The following is a 12,633-nucleotide window of genomic DNA, read 5'->3' on the forward strand; positions in this document are numbered from 1 at the left end:
GTCAGTGTGAACACGTTGATGGGACACCAGTTCCCGAGAACATTTAAAGCACTTCCTGCATTTAAAAGGTCTCTCATCACTGTGAATCTGCTGGTGTGTCAGCAGTCGGGATGAATGAGTGAATCCCTTCCCACACTCAGGGCAGGTGAAAGGCCTTTACCCAGTGTGAACTCGCTGGTGCATCAACAGGCTGTATGACTGAGTGAATCCAGCCCAAACTCGGGGCAGGTGACAGGCTTCTCCCCAGTGTGAATGCGTCGATGGGGTGCCAGGTCAGATGGGTAATTGAACGCCTTGCCACAGTCCCCACATTTCTATGGTTTCTCCCGGCTGTGACTGCGCTTGTGTTTTGACAGGCCAGATAATCGGCTGAAGCTTTGTCCACACACAGAACATGTGTAGTTTCTCTCCACTGTGAACTGTGCTTTTTCCTTCCATGTTCAAAATCTGATGATATTTAGGTTATGATCAGTTACACGACTGTCAGATTTTGAGGTGGTGCTTGGTTGGAGTTTCCCAATTGCACATCCTTCCCTGCTGATATCCTGTGAAATTGATTTGAACCAGAAAAAAGGGAGTGAGAGAGATCCCACAAAACACAAAGGCAGGTTGTGAAATTGAGCTGAATCAATCTGGTAACTTGTGGGGCCGGCACTGGGAAAAAGTGACCACGAAAACTGTTGAACCTTTTGTGAAAAGTGAACTAGTTTGTTAATGTCCTTCAGCGAAGGGAACCTGCCACCCGGCCTGAGCCCACACAAGATTCAGGCCTCTGCAAGAACACAATAAATAGGAGCAGCAGTAGACCATTCGGCCCGTCGAACCTGCTCTGCCATTGAACACGATTGTGGCTGATCTCAGTCTTCAATTCCACTTTCCCGTGAGCTCTCTGCGTCCTTTGACTTCCTGAGAGATCAAAAATCTCACCATCTCAGCCTTATATATATTCACTGATGGTCACAGTAACTTCATTGCAGTGTTAATGTAAGCCTACTTGTGACAATAATGATTATTAACATCCACAACCCTCTGGCCTAGAGAATTTAATATGAGAAACAGAGTGAGAGAGAAAGAGAGCGAGTAGTGGGGGAGAGAGAAAATCAAATAGATTGATAGAAAGGGAGAGAGTGAGAAAGGAGGGTAACAGCAAGCAATGGACCAACAACTGAATCACAATTTGACAGAATCTCCTGAACCCTTAACCTCCACCACCTGGATGGAGCAGGACAGCAGATGTATGTGAACATCACCACCTGCAAGTTCCTTTCCAAGACACACACTGTTGAACTTGTCTGACATCCAGTGCCGGATGAGCAGAACTTTCTCGATTTAAATATTGACAAGACTGAACCCATTCTCTTTCATCCCTGCTACAAACTCCACTCCCTTGCCACCAATTCCATCCCTGTCAAATGTCTGAGGCAGAAGCTGACTGTTCACAACCATAGTGAAATATTTCAACCCTAGATGAGCTCTTGACCACAGATCCACATTGTCACCAAGATTGCCGATTTCCACCTCAGGAACACAGCTCGACTCCACCTTTGTCTCTGTTCATCTGCTGCAGAAACCATCATCCATTCTTCTGTTACCACTTAACCAGATTATTCCAACGCACTCGCAGCCAGACTCCAACATTAAACAACCCCCTCCATCCCATCCCAAACTCTGCTACCCATGTGCTTACTCACATCAGCCCCTGTGCCCACTGATCTGCAAATGCTTCCTTTAAAAAGGCACAAAGAAGTTTAAATTTCTCCTTCTTTTCCTCCATGATAATGATCATCCTGATCTCTGTAATCTCCTCCACACACACCCCTTTGAGATCGCTGCACTCATTTTAATTCCAGCCACTTGAGAATTCCTGATTTTAATCTCTCCACCATTACTGAGTTGCCAAGGCCTCAATTTCAGGAATTTCCTCCTTAAAACTCTCCGACTCTCTGACTCAATTTCCTCCATTAAGATTCTCCTTAAAATCTAATATCTCCTCATGTGGCTCAGTGTCAATTGTTATTTTGTAACGTTTCCCCGAGTTTTATTCTGTTCAAGTCACAATATAAATTCGAATTATTGTCACTGCCCTGGACATATATTCTGCCCCATAAATAGGAATTTGTAACTCAGAGTGAAGCAGTTTGCTGGACATTCTGTCATGAAGACACATTTGAAAAATGTTGCCCCCAACAATGATGGCGACTGAGCCTGCGCTCTGCTGCTCGTGCCCCAATAAAGATGGTGGGTGCGCGTGCGCACTACTGCCAGTGAGCCAAATAACGAGGGCGCATGCGCACCGGTACCAGTACCAAATAAAGATGGCGGGTGCATAGTCTCGTCTGTAACAAAGCTGCAGCCTCCGCTCAGATCCCCAGGTACTGGTGGTTTATTTGGTCAGATGTTCAGTTTATATAACATGTTTACGAAGCGTGCCTAACAACCCGCATGATCCAGCTCTCCCTCCGCCCCGCCATTCCCACCTTCACGGATTGTGGATCCGAGAAAACCTTTTCGCGTCGCCATTAATCACACTGCGCATGCTTCACTCGGCCCAGTCCCGCCCTGATTCACTCCGATTGGCTGGAGGACCAGTCACTTCCAACCCCCCCAGCCGGACACGTCCACTCTTCTCCTATTGGTCGCGCGATGCCGTCAATCATTATCCGGGCATTCTGAGGCGTCAGGTGTGAGGTCAATGTCGAGGGGCGGGGTTTACAAATCCCGAGTGCGGCCCCAGTGCCGAACAATGAACATTCTCCACTTCCGGCTTCTCTCCACAAACAACCTCATGGAGACCAGGGGGGAGACACTGGCCCAGTGACAATGTCACTGCATTAGTCACCCAGAGAGACAGGAGAATGTTCTGGGGACATTATATTAATAAAATCTGGAATTTAAAGTTCGTTTCAGTGATGGTGACTGAGGGTCACTGAGAAAATCTCCAATGTCACTGGATTAGGTCAAAAAGGCAGAAAGTAGGAAACTAGTTAGTTTAAAGCCTGTTATTGGGAAACTGTTGGAATCCATTATTGAGGAAGCAGTATCTGGACATTTGGAAAGTCGAACTGCAATCCATCAGAGTCAGCGTGGTTTTGTGAAGGGTATATCGTGTTTGACTCATTTCTTGCAGTTCTTGGAAGATGTAACAAGCCAAGTGGATAATGGGGTCCTATAGATGTATTTGGACTCCCAGAATACATTTGACAAGGTGTCACACAAAAGGTAATAAGGTAAAATCCCACGGGGTTAAGAGATAATATATTAGCTTGGATAGAGGATTGGCTAACCAACAGACAACAGAGAGTGGGGATTAGATTTATTGACACATATACTGAAGAAAAATGTTTTTACCCAGAGGGTGGTGAGGGTCTGGAATGCACTGCCGAGGAGGGTGGTGGAGACGGCTGTCTCACATCCTCTAAAAAAAGTACCTGGATGAAGACTGGCACGTCATAACATTGAAGGCCATGAGCCAAGTGCTGGCAAATGGGATTAGGTAGGTGGGTCAGGTTTATCATGTGTTCGTGCAAACTCGATGGACCGAAGGGCCTCTCCTGCACTGTGAAATAAATGAAATGAAAATTGCTTATTGTCACAATAATGGGCAGCACGGTAGCATTGTGGATAGCACAATTGCTTCACAGCTCCAGGGTCCCAGGTTCGATTCCAGCTTGGGTCACTGTCTGTGCGGAGTCTGCACATCCTCCCCGTGTGTGCGTGGGTTTCCTCCGGGTGCTCCAGTTTCCTCCCACAGTCCAAAGATGTGCAGGTTATGTGGATTGGCCATTATAAATTGCCCTTAGTGCCCAAAATTGCCCTTAGTGTTGGGTGGGGCTACTGGGTTATGAGGATAGGGTGGGGGTGTTGACCTTGGGTAGATTGCTCTTTCCAAGAGCCGGTGCAGACTCGATGGGCCGAATGGCCACCTTCGGCACTGTAAATTCTATGATAATCTATGAAAAGTAGGCTTCAAATGAAGTTACTGTGAAAAGCCCCTAGTCGCCACATTCTGGCGCTTGTTCGGGGAGGCTGGTACGGGAATTGAACCGTGCTGCTGGCCCGCCCAGTGTGCTGAACCAGTCCCTCTGTGTTGCTGATGATACAAAGTTCGGTGGCATCATAGACAGCAGAGATGATTGCATTAAATTGCAAGAAGATATTGACAGACAAGGTGAATGGGCAAGATTGTGGCAATGTAAACAAGTGTGAGGTTATCTGTTTGGAACCAAAAAAGGTTAGAACTGAGTACTTTCTAAATGGAAAGAGGTTAAGTACAGTGGATGTCCAAAGAGACTTGGGGTTCATAGAATCTATGGTACGGAGACTGGCCCTTCGGCCCAAACTGGTCCATGCCAACCAAAAAGCTCATCTAAGTCAATCCCATTGGCCTGCATTTGGCCCACATCCCTCTGAACCTTTCCTATTCATGTATCTGTCCAAATGCCTTTTCAATGTTGTCAATGTCCCTGCCTCAACTACTTCCTCCAGCAGCTCATTCCATACTATCCTCTGTGTAAAACCGTTGCTCCTTAGGTTCCCATTAATTCTTTCCCCTCTTAACATAAACCTGTGCCCTCTAGTTCTCGATTCCCCAACCCTGTCCATGCCTCTCATGATCTTATACATCTCAATAAGATCACCCCTCAGTCTCCTACGCTCCAAAGATAAAGGTCCTGGCCTGTCGAATCTCTCCCTTTCACTCAGTCTCTTGAGTCCTGGCAACATCCTTGTAAATCCCTTCTGCGCTCTCTCCAGTTTAATAACATCTTTCCCATAGCAAGGCGACCAAAACTGAACACAATACTCCAGGTGCGACCTCACCAACGTCCTGTACAACTGCAACATAACTTCCCAACTTGTATACCAGTGCCCTGACTGATGAAGGCCAGCATGCCAAAAGCCGCCTTCAGAGAATTTATAGTGCAGAAGGAGGGTATTCGGCCCATCGAGTCTGCACCGGCCCTTACAAAGAGCACCCTACTCAAGCCCACTTATCTACCCTATCCCCGTAACCCAGTAACTCCCACTTAACCTTTTTTTTGGACACTATGGGCAATTTAGCAAGGCCAGTCCACCGAACCCGCACATCTTTAGACTGTGGGAGGAAACTAGAGAACACACGCAGACACGGGGAGAACGTGCATACTCTGCACAGACAGTGACCCAGCTGGGAATCGAACGTGGGGCCCTGGAGCTGTGAAGCAACTGTGATAACCACTATGCTACCGTGCTGTCCTATCTACCTGTGACTCCACCTTTAGAGAACCGTGCACCTGAACTCAAGATCCCTCTATTCCATGATACACCCTCGGGTCTTACCATTCACTGTGAAAGTCCTACCTTGATTTGACTTTCTGAAATGCAATTCCTCACACTTATCTGTATTGAACTCCATTTGCCATTTCTCGGCCCACTTTCCCAGCTGATCAAGAGCCTGCTGCAATTTTTGATAACCTTCCTCACTGCCGACAATACCACCTATTTTAGTGTCATCTGCAAACTTACTGATCATGCCTTGTACATTCTCATCCAAATCGTTGATTATAGATATAAACAGCAATCTCCTAGTTACTGATCTCCGAGTTACTCCCTATTTAGTTAATTACTCCAGTTTCTCAAATTTAGAACAGATTCCCAACAAGCCAATCAGCATTACTGTGAGGTAAGTTATTTATATTTACTGTTCAAAGCTCCTCCTCCCCGGATTCGGGCCAAATCCGCTCCCTGCCGAATAGGCCGTGAATCCCTGAGGTAAGTTATTTATATTTACTGTTCAGAAGCTCCTCCTGCCTGAGTTGGCACCAACTCCACTCCCTGCGTTGGCGAGGTTCATAGCTGGGTGTCTGGAAAATCGTTAGGACAATAACTGACCTGTAAGGTAATGAGTCATTTTGCTTCCCAATTGGCCGAGGAAGGCAGTGTGTCACAAGGATGGATGTGTTGACCGATTAATGGCTGGAGGATGGGGCAGGTCATGTGATCAAACCTCCAGGAATACATTTAATCAAAGTTGGCGAGGAGAGAATGTTGTGAATTTCTATCCGAAACTGACAGTGAGGTTTAACAGACGGGAAATGCAAACCAAACGTCACATCGCGATCTGACAGAGTCGCTTGATGCATTAGAAACTGAATTTCAGCAGCATCTGGGTGTGGAAGGTAAAAGGTTTGTCTGTTCTGTCTGTGAGGGAAGATTTCAGGTCTCAGTGTGACTGCAAAAGCCCCGAGATTGACAAACCCTGGTTAGACCAAACCTGGAGAACTGTGTTCAGTTCTGGGCAACAAACCTGAGGAAGGAGAGAATGGCCTCGGAGGGAGTGGAGCACAGATTTACCCGAGTGATATCTGAACCCGCTGGGGTTAAATTACAAAACTAGATTACACAAAGGAGTCAGAGAAATGTTGGCACAAGGAAGGTCATTCGGCCCATTGAGACCATGCTAGCTCTCTGGAGCAATCCAGTCAGTCCCATTCTCCTGCTCTATCCCTGTATCCTCGCAGGTTTATTTCCCTCAAATGTCTATCCAATTTCCTTTTGAAATCAAATCATTCATTGTGTCTATTTTCAAACTCTCTCCAAGGCAGCATGTTTCAGATCATTGCCGCTCGCTGTGTAAAAATATACATCTCATATCACCTCATATCTCCTGTACCTTTTACATAAAAACTAGGAACAGGCCACTCGGCCCCTCGAGCCTGCTCAGCATTCAATAAGATTGCAGCTGATCTCATTCTAACCTTAACTCCCACGTTCCTGCCTACCCCTGATGACCTTTCACCCCCTTGCTCATCAAGAATCTATCCAGCTCTGCCTTAAAAATATTCAAGGTCCCTGCTTCCGCTGCCTTTTAAGGACGTGAGTTCCTAAGTCTTACAGCCCTCAAGAGAATTAAAAATCCTCATCTCCATCTGAAATGGGTGACCCCTTATTTTGAAACAGTGATGCCCTCGTTCCAGATTCGCCCACAAGAGGAAACATCCTCTCCACATCCACCCTGTCAAGACCCCTCGGGATGTTGTGTAGACCAATCCAGGTTTTACCCAAAACTTTAAATCTGTGTCCCTAGTTCTTGGACGATTAGTGAATGGAAACAGTTTCTTTGTCCACCCGATGGAAATCCGGCATAATCTTGAGTTCCTGAATCAAATCTCCCCTCAACTTCCTTTGCTGGACCCATTATGGTAAATCTCCTCTGCACCTTCTCAAGAACCTTCACATCCTTCCTGAAGAGTGGTGACCAGAGCTTTATAAAGATTCATAGAATAGAATTAGAACCATAGAATTCCTACAGTGCAGAAGGGGGCCATTTGGCCCATCAAGTCTGCACTGATTCTCTGAAAGGGCACCCTGCCAGGCCCACACCCCTACCCTGTCCCTGTAACCCCATAGCCCCACCTAACCTGCACATCCCTGGACACTAAGGGGCAATTTATCAAGGCCAATCCACCTAACTTTCTCTTCTTTGGACTGTTGGAGGAAACCTGAGCACCGGGTGGAAACCCACGCAGACACGGGGAGACGGTGCAAACTCCACAGACAGTCATCAAGGCCAGAATTGAACCCGAGTCCCTGGCACTGTGAGGCAGCAGTGCTAATCACCGTGCCACCAGAAGCATAGTTTTGGTATCGGTATTACTGTTTATGAAGCTCAAGGTTGAATTTGCCTTGCCATCTATTCTCTTTAGTATGACTTGTAGATATTCAAAATCCCTCTTCACCTCTTTCTCCCTCTTCCCGAAGAGGCCAGTTGTGTATTTACAGCAATCCAGCAGTTTTCATGGTCACTTTTTCCCAGTGCCGGCCCCACAAATGACCAGATTCATTCAGCTCAATTTCACAACCTGCCTTTGTGTTTTTGTGGGTTCTCTCTCACTCCTTATTTTCTGTTTTCAATCAGTTTCACAGGGTGTTCGAAGGGGAGGCTTCAAAGTCCGGAAACCCAAACCAAGCATCACATCAGGATCTGACAGAGTCCTCAATTTATCATATCCTGAATATCATCGTACTTTAAACATGGAAGGAAAAAGCATCGTCCACAGTGGGGAGAAACCGTACACGTGTTGTGTGTGTGGACGAGGATTCAGTCGATCCCCAGGCGTCACAAACCATAAATGCAGTCACACTGAGGAGAAACCGTGGAAATGTGCGGACTGTGGGAAAGGATTCACTTCCCCATCCAAGCTGGAAACTCACCGACGCAGTCACACTGGGGAGAGACCATTCACCTGCTCCCAAGTGTGGGAAAGGATTTACTATTTCAGGCCACTTGCTGAGTCACCAGCGAATTCACACTGATGAGAGACCGTTTAAATGTCCAGACTGCGGGAAGTGCTATAAAAGTTCTGGGAATCTGATGAGCCATCAACGTATTCACACTGACGAGAGACCGTTCAGGTGCTCTCACTGCGGGACTGGGTTCAGACGATCATGTGACCTCACTGTACATCAGCGAATTCACACTGAGGAGAGGCCATTCACCTGCTCCAAGTGTGGGAAGGGATTCACCACTTCACCCAACCTGCTGTGACACCAACGAGGCCACAAGTAACCACAGTGATTAGATTTTGCTGTTCCTCACATTCAGGACTGAACCATGTTCATTTGGGTCTCTTTCTGCTGATAACAATTCCAGCCCATTTACAGGGGCTAATATTCTGGCTGAAAGTCAAATAAATTGACTTCCGGTGGCGTTCGCGAGCGGAGCGGCCGCGATGAGGAGAAGCTCCTGCTGGTCCACGATATTTTTCGTATATTGGTCCGCGGTCTTTTTCGGGGGGCTCCCCGCTGTTTTTAAAAATAAAAAATTAAACTTCTCCGGGATCGGCCCTGCCTCCCTCGCCCAAGCGTCAAAGCTCCGTTTCAGGGAGCCGGAGGGTTGGAAGGATGAGGAGGGGGGGGGGGGGGGGGGGGGGACTGGTCCCGGTGGGTTCGGTGGAGCGGCTGCACGTGGAGGAGGAGCGGGACAACCTGAAAGCCGGACCTGAAAATTTGAAAGGAGCAGCGGGGGCGGAGCCAAACAGGCCGAGGCGGCAGGCCCAAAGCCAGGGCGTGATGTAGGTGAGATGTCCCACATCGGATGTCCCGCCTAGAATGTGGTAAGAAGACTGAAGCCCGGTCCCAGGGAATTTCTGGAGGAATACAAAAAAGAAGAGAAAGATGTTTTAAAGAAATTTGGTGAAAAAAAATTTTCCCCCCCTTTTTTATTTTTGAAGGAAGAAAATCTTTGTTTTTTCTATTAAAAAAAAAAAGGATTGAAGAAGGAAAGAAGGTGGGGGAAAAAAAAGGAAAAATAATAAGCCGTTAAAGGATGTGAAAAGCAGCGTTGAGAAAGGTTGGAAACACGGGCTCGCCGTTGAATGAGAAGACGAGCAAAAGTGCTGACAAGATGGCGGATGCCGGACCGCATGGTGGGTCAGCACTACTTACGGTGGAGAAGATGACCGAGGTGATGGTGGTGGAGCTGGAAAAGCAGTTTTGTGAGGCACATGGAGGCGTTGAGGAAGGAGACGGCGGATGCATTGAAGTAATTGGTGGAGGAGGCAATCGCCCCGGTGAGGATAGCTGTGGCAAAGACATCGACCGAGGTGAGAGAGCAGGGCGAGAAGATGAAGGAAGTGGAGGAGGCCGTGTCGCAGCACAACAACCAGCTCAGCTCGATGAGGGACGAGCTGCGGAGGGTGGTGGAGGCCAACAGAGCACTCCGAGCAAAGCTCGAGGACTTGGAGAACCGCTCGAGGCGGCGCAATCTGAGAATTGTGGGCTTTCCCGAAGGGACAGAGGGTGCAAGGCCAAAAGAGTACTTCGCTAAGAAGCTGTGGGAGTTGATGGGGGTGGGTGAGAACCCCTCCCGGTACGAGCTGGACCGAGCTCAAAGTGAATGAGCCGCCAAGAGCAGTAATTATCTGCTTTCATAAGTACTGCATGAAGGAGAAGGGGGTAAGCTGGGCGAAGGAGAAGCGCAAGGTGCAGTGGGATGCTGCTGGAGTTTGGATCTACCAGGACGTGACCGTCGAGTTGGCCAAAAGACGAGCGGTGTTCTGGCGAGTGAAAGCGGCACCGTACAAAAAGGGGGGGCGAAGCTGAGGGTGACGTATGATGCCAAAGACTTTTATTTCGAGACAGAGGAGGCGGTTGATGCGTTCGTGAGGGCAGAAGGCTTGGGACAGACGTGAGGAGCGGAGCTGGAAGAGGGACTGGGCTGTGATTGGGGAGCTGGAAAATGTATAAATGCTATAACTTTCTTTTTACTGACGTGTATTGTAATTTATTTCTCTTTACATTGTTGCAAAGTTCCAGTTATTGGTTGAGTTGATTGGCACTCTGTGTTGCGATGGTTATATCTTATTTTAGTGAATTGTATGGGTTTGATTGTTTTTTCTTTCTCTGGGACTGGGTGGGAGGGGACGGTATATCTTGGCGAAGGGAGCCACCTGCGCTAGCTAACTAAAGTCGGATAGTGAACGGAGGTGAGGTGAGAGGAGGGCTGCGGACATTGGAGCCTGGTTAGCAGGTTTCGATGGGCCTACGAGGCGGGGGGGAGGGGGGAGGGATTGATGCTGGGAGATGTTTTTTCGAGAGGAAATGTGGGGGGGGGTGTTGGGGGGGTGGGGGGGTGGGAAGGGGTTCGATGCTAATATTGGATAGGGGCAGGTCAGGCTCATGGGGCAGGGACCGGGTGGTTTGATGATGGTGGATAAGAAGGGTGGGGAGGTGAGAGACCCCCAGTTAGGATAGTCACGTGGAATGTGAGGGGTTAGGAGGTCTGGTCATGGGTGCTTGTGCATCTTAAAAGTTTGAAAGCCGATGTAGCAATGCTGCACGAGACTCACTTGAGGGTGAAGGATCAGGTGAGACTGAAAAAGGACTGGGTGAGTCAGGTTTTTCACTCTGGATTTGACGGAAGGGCTTGAGGGGTAGCGGTAATGGTCAGCAAAAGAGTACGCTTCCAGATGGAGAAGGTGGTGGCAGATCAGGGGGGTAGATATGTGATTCTGACAGGGGCGCTGGAGAGGAGGTTTGTGGTGCTGTTAAGTGTATACGGTCCCAATTGGGAGGATGTGGGATTCGCAAAGAAGATGTTTGGGGCCATCCCCGACTTGGAGACACACAAACTGTTAGTGGGGGGGGGGACTGGAACTTGGTGCAGGAGCCAAGGTGGACAGGTCATGGCCGCGCTCGCTGGTCCCATCAGGGGGGGCGAAGGCGCTGGCTGGGCTAATGGGAGGGGTGGACCCTTGGAGGTTCCTGCACCCAAGGGAACGGGAGTACTTGTTTTTCTCAGCAGTCCATAAGGTATACTCGCGGATCGACTTTTTTGTGGTGGGAAAGGCTTTGCTGGCTGGGGTTAAGGGGTTGGAATACTCGCCAATTGCAGTGTCAGATCATGCTCCGCATTGGGTGGATATGGTACTGGAGAAGGGGGTAGCGCAGAGGCCGGGGTGGAAATTAGATGTGGAAATTTTGGGGGACCAAGTGTTCTGTGACAAAATTGAAAAAAGGTAATTAAGGAATATGTAGGTTTCAACTGTACGGGTGAGGTGTCGAAGGCAGTCGTCTGGGAGGCTCTAAAGGCGGTGGTGAGGGGGGAGGTGATTTTGTTTAAGGCCAGTGTGGACAAAGAGGAGAGGTTGGAGTGGCAGAGGGTTATAGATGAGATGTTGGAGGTAGATAGGAAGTATGCAGAAGATGGGGACCCAGTAAAGCTGGAAAAGAGGAAGGAACTCCAGGCAAGCTTCGACCGACTGTCCACCAGGAAGGCGGTGCACCAACTGAGATGAGCATGGGGTGCAATTTACGAACATGGAGATAAGGATATGTTAGCAGGTCAGCTCCGGAGGGATGCAGCGGCAAGGGAAATTATTCAGGTGAGGGTTAGGGCAGGGAAGTTGGTGGTGGCTCTGGATCTGATTAACAAGGTTTTTGAGGAATTTTATGAGAGGTTGTACAGGTCTGAGCCACCTGGGCGAGACCGTGAGATGCAGTAATTTCTAGATGGGTTGGAGTACCCGAGGTTAGGGGAGGGGGACAGGACTACATTAGAAGGAGCGATAGTGGAGCAGGAGATAAAGGAAGGTGGCAGGGCCGGATGGGTTTCCGGTGGAATATTATAAAAACTTCACTGATAAGCTGGCACCCCTGATGGTGGGGATGTTTGAAGAGGCGACAGGGAAGGGGGTGTTGCCACAAACTTTGGGGCAGGCGTCGATGTCCCTGTTGCTAAAAAAAGAAAAGCATCCAACGGAGTGTGGGTCGTACAGACCCATATCGCTTCTGAATGTGGACGCAAAAGTATTGGCGAAGGTACTGGCCGGTAGGCTGGAGGGGTGCCTCCCGAAGGTGATAGGTGAAGATCAGACGGGGTTCGTGATAGGGAGGCAGCTCTTTTCAAACGTTAGAAGGGTATTGAACGTTGTTATGGTACCGGCAGAGGGGAAGGAAACAGAGGTGGTTGTGGCATTGGACGCTGAGAAGGTGTTGGACCGGGTAGAATGGGGGTACTTGATGGCAGTTCTGGAGCGGTTTGGGATTGGACCAAGATTTGTGAACTGGGTAAAGCTACTGTATAAGGAGCCGAGGACGAGTGTCCGCACAAACAACATCAGCTCGAGATACTTTTCTCTCCACCGTGGGACGAGG

The 12,633-nt window shown here is 48.7% G+C and overlaps 1 long non-coding RNA gene across 1 annotated transcript; it reads left to right on the top strand.

Annotated features, from left to right (window-relative positions):
- The first annotated feature begins 2,295 nt into the window (after positions 1 to 2,295).
- On the top strand, positions 2,296 to 8,810 carry LOC140419625 (uncharacterized). The gene is made up of 2 exons (XR_011945912.1): positions 2,296 to 2,372; positions 7,895 to 8,810. It is a non-coding gene; the product is annotated as an uncharacterized lncRNA (long non-coding RNA).
- The last annotated feature ends 3,823 nt before the right edge of the window (positions 8,811 to 12,633 follow it).

The sequence above is a fragment of the Scyliorhinus torazame genome, chromosome 5 (genome assembly GCF_047496885.1).
Source record: "Scyliorhinus torazame isolate Kashiwa2021f chromosome 5, sScyTor2.1, whole genome shotgun sequence".
NCBI classification, from domain to species: Eukaryota; Metazoa; Chordata; class Chondrichthyes; order Carcharhiniformes; family Scyliorhinidae; genus Scyliorhinus; species Scyliorhinus torazame.